This window comes from Aplysia californica, unplaced genomic scaffold (genome assembly GCF_000002075.1).
Source record: "Aplysia californica isolate F4 #8 unplaced genomic scaffold, AplCal3.0 scaffold00169, whole genome shotgun sequence".
Taxonomy (NCBI): domain Eukaryota; kingdom Metazoa; phylum Mollusca; class Gastropoda; order Aplysiida; family Aplysiidae; genus Aplysia; species Aplysia californica.
Window position 1 is genome coordinate 1,139,542 of NW_004797439.1, and position 4,464 is coordinate 1,144,005.

General features: G+C 44.1%; 1 protein-coding gene across 1 annotated transcript in view; it reads right to left on the minus strand.

Annotated features, from left to right (window-relative positions):
* Positions 1-4,464, minus strand: part of LOC101849374 (elongation factor 1-delta) — a 68,766-nt gene that overhangs the window by 32,546 nt on the left and 31,756 nt on the right. The window lies entirely within an intron of this gene.

Consider the following 4,464-nt stretch of genomic DNA (forward strand, 5'->3'; position numbering starts at 1 on the left):
GATCCTCAATGCATCGTGCGCATGGACAGTACGGTAATATGGGGTTTTTCTTCTCTATCCCAGAAAACGAGTTGGTCGATCGTGCCTACCTAAAGACCATGGATGTGAAAGAAGGAGATTGAGTGAGCGAGAGAATTTCCTTTTTGCTGAGAATTAATAGACAAGATTAACTCATAATGAGGAAAAGGGTGAAGAGGAGAAGAATGAAGAAGCAGAACAAATAGAAGACGATGAAGAAGAAAAGAAAAATAGGACCTATCCGCATGGACCGGATTCGAACCCGGTACCGGCATATTTAGCATGAGAGGTAGACCACACACACACACACACACACACACACACACACACACACACACACACACACACACACACACACACACACACACACACACGCGCGCGTATATACCAACAACTTATAATTTTCTAATAACCGGCTTGAAAAAAAGTATTGTCGATGTAAGGAATTGGATAACATCAAACAAAGATGAAAATGCTGGCATATACGATCGAAAACAAAACAAAACCCCAAAAAAAAACCCAGCCACCCAAACAAGCAAACAAATGAAAATCTCCAACATCGAAAAAGAAATCAGACTGACAAAACAATGTACAAAAATATATTTTATAAGGAAAAAAGGGGGATATTGAACAAGCAGCTTAAATTAAGCCGATTTTTGTTGTCGACAGCACCGTAAAATGAAGTTCGCTCTCTCTAAGGTTGAATCCACGGGCCCGGGAGGTGAGAATTCGTACTACGTGTCTTATACAGTCTCTCTGTTGGGACCAAGTGTGATCTCTCTCTCAGCCCGGGTTGGAACTGACTGGCAGGGTCACACTCAATGCCCGCCTTCTAAATGAGCTAAAGTGTGTCGAGGACGGGGTAAAAACACCAGAACTAATTTTTTTTTTAAAGGATCTGTTCTGTGTGAGGCAGTGTGGTGAAATCAGGCGCTCGTCAAAATAATGGAAGTGAAGAAACTGGCATTTTCCTGCAGATTTTCGAATTTTTATCGAATTTTTGTTTTTTGGCTCAATACCTTTCATGCGCATTAAAACTCGCATTTCTGTGTGGATTTTTACTGAAAAACATTGATGAAAGGCACACAAAAATGTAACATTTTAATTTCCAACGACACTTATGGAAGTTACCAAACTTTGGCAGCCATTTTCTCGATAATTTTACTTCTGAAACCAGGCGACCTTGACTTCCTTCAACCGCAAATTTCTAGACTTTTATTCAATATAGATCAACATTTTTTTTTACCAAAAGGAAGGCAAGCTAACAGATTTAAAGATAATACCGATAACCCCATATGCCCAAACATTGACGAGCGCCTGATTCCATAGGATCATGACACAATTGTGTCGATAAAGAGGTAAAACCACCAGCAATAGGCTAATCTTTATTTAAAAAGGCTCTATGGTTCACAACACAGTCCAGTTCAGTTGAGTTCAGTGACGTCACGCGGGCCAACAGACGGCGTACGTGCTGCAGACGACGTAGAGCGGGTTCCGTTACGCTCCTGTCTGAGCCGTCTCGGCCATCGGGTTATCCACTTCCGATAAACTATTGGCCCCGCCCGGGGAGACTGACGTAAGAACCCCGAAGACTTCGCGGGGAAATCCCTCTTTACAGTACTGTACTTGGCGCTGTTTGAGGGACGGTGGTGTCCAGACACTGACAAATAAAGTCTCAGTCTGTTCCGTCAATGTGGGGAAATATCTCTTTACAGTACTGTGTACAGAGTGCTGTTTGAGGGACGGTGGTGTCCACACATTGACACACTGACAAAGTGCCAGTTAGTGCTGTCAATAGGGAAGTCCCTCCTTACAATTTACAGGGTGCTCTTTAAGGGACGGTGGTGTCCTGACACTGACAAAGTCTTGGTCTGTGCCGTCAATGCTGGGAAAACCCTCTTTACAGTACAGTGTACAAGGCGCTGTTTGAGGGACGATTGTGTCTACACAATGGCAAAGTCTTGGTCTGTGTCGTCAATGTGGGGAAAACCCTCTTTACAGTACAGTGTACAAGGCGCTGTTTGAGGGACGGGGGTGTCAACACACTGACAAAGTCTTTAGTCTGTGCCTTCAATGAGGAGAAATCTCTCTTTACTGTGTACAGGGAGCTGTTTGAGGGACGGTGGTACGTAAAGACACTGACAAAGTCTTGGTCTGTGCTAGTGCTGGGCGGCGAGGTTCCCTATTCTTGCAAGCTAGGAATCGTAGGAATCGACTCCGAACCCAATTACTAACTTTCTAATGATGTGATTTTTTTTTCCATGGTTACCTGGTTGGCTCCGGACATCTTCGGGATTTAGGATGGCCTTGATTTTGGAACACTACAAAGCGTCAACTTTTATTTTTCAAAAATAAATTCTAAATAAAAAAAAAGAGAGAAGATTTTTAATAATTTAGGTACCTGGTGACCGTTGGTTTACGTAAAAAGGAGTCGACATTATGACCGTAGAATTAATCGTGGGAACCGGTTCCGGTTTCGATTCTTCGCCCAGCTCTAGTCTGTGCCTTCAATGTGGGGAAATCCCTCTTTACAGTACTGTACAGGGCGCTGTTTGAGGGACTATGGCGTCCACACACTAACAAATAAAGTCTCAGTCTGTGCCGTCAATGCTGGGAAATCTCTCTTTACAGTACTGTACAGGGCGCTGTTTGAGGGACGGTGGTGTCCACACACTGGCAAAGTGTCAGTTTGTCTGTGCAGTCAATGTGAGGGAATCCAGCTTGCTAAAGCAGAATAAAGATCTTATGGTAGGGGTCTTACATTTCTTTTAAGACTCAGGATGTCCCTCCTACAGGCCACTCATCTTGCTGCAGACACGCCTGTGTCTCCCCACGACACCCACCGGTACAAGGGGAAGAAAAAAGTAAAGTAAGTAAGAAAAGACCGTTAGATTATGTTTTAAATTGTTTAATTAAGAGGACCTTCGAATCAAACATCCGTCTCCGAGAGGACTCAGCCAAGTAGGCGGAGAACCTTAAAATTGAAAACTCCCCAAACAAACAAAGTTCAAGTTGTTGTTGTTGTTGTTGTTGCTGTTGTTTTTTTGTGGGGGTTTTTTTGTTTGTTTTTTTTTTTGGGGGGGGGGTGCGAACCAGGGCCACGCTCACTATCATGGCCCAGCGTGATGCCAGCTGAGCTGAGGGCGCGTTTGGGGAGAAGGAGACCGGGGTCTGTAGGTAGCTGCTTCGCCGCCCCGTGCAAGCGACCAGAGTTAGATCCCCCTAATGGGAGGATTTGTATCGAGTACTCCTGTCTTTCTGCAGGGACGTTGTACCCCTTTCAGTCCGGGTTGGTCCTTATTTGCAGGATAGAAGCCGGCCTTCAAATTGTGTCGTCGATGTATAAACTCTCTCTCTCTCTCTCTCTCTCTCTCTCTCTCTCTCTCTCTCTCTCTCTCTCTCTCTCTCTCTCTTTCTCTCTCTCTCTCTCTCTCCCTCTCTCTCGCTTCCCCCCCCCCCCCCGAGCAGTCAGGTACATAAAGCAGAGAACAGTCGACACTGTGCTTGTCATTCCTGGCCTTTCATCTTGTTGGCACATCCAGACCCAGGCTGATCATCCCTGTGATAGTACTCGTGTAACTGCCAGTTGGTATACACTTCTTCTTTTGGTTTCCACTAGCATGTCTGATACTGCAGCCTTGTTTTCGGCATTCTCAAAACATGCCCAAAATATCCCAATCTAGTTGTGGGAACAGTAGCACTAAATTAATGCTGGAAAATTCTAGAAAATACACTGAGCTCTACAAAGCACACGCTGTGCAAAATGGTCCGATTAATTCAAATGCATGCCTGTGTCATCTACCATCGGTGGCTTTTATAATTTATAAATAAAAACGACTCGGTCTAAATGATCATACTGTGGGCGGGACATTGCTTCCACATTATATCGTTGCTCCACCAGAGGAAATCATTAAAGAGAAATAAAGAACCGTAATTGATTTCAGCCCACAAGGAGCAGAGACTGGATCAGATCATATTCTGCTCAGTACAAAAGCAATCAAACAGACATTGGCATAGCAAGTAAAAACAGACATGCTCATGTCTGTATACATAAGCAGCGTTTCACGGCACTTGCAACAGAACTAGATCATATATTAATACTTGTAAGTGTTACAAGAGAGAGAGAGAAAGAAAAAAAAAGATGAAACGGAGGAGGAGAGATAAAGGACGACAGTTGTTGGGAACGAAAAAAGGAGCAAACAAGACAGGTGTACCCGCCGCTTACCACACAAAATATTATATACACATAAGCTGTCATTGTTATACGCGCTAAAACACTTACATACTGACAAGATCTTTCGCTATCTATGATCGGGTACCTATTCCAACCTGGGTGAAGTGGGAACAATTCGTGTAAATTGTCTTTCCCAAGGACAGCGTTTGGCTCGTGACACTGACAAAGTCTTGGTCTGTGCCGTCAATGCTGGGAAAACCCTCTTTACAGTA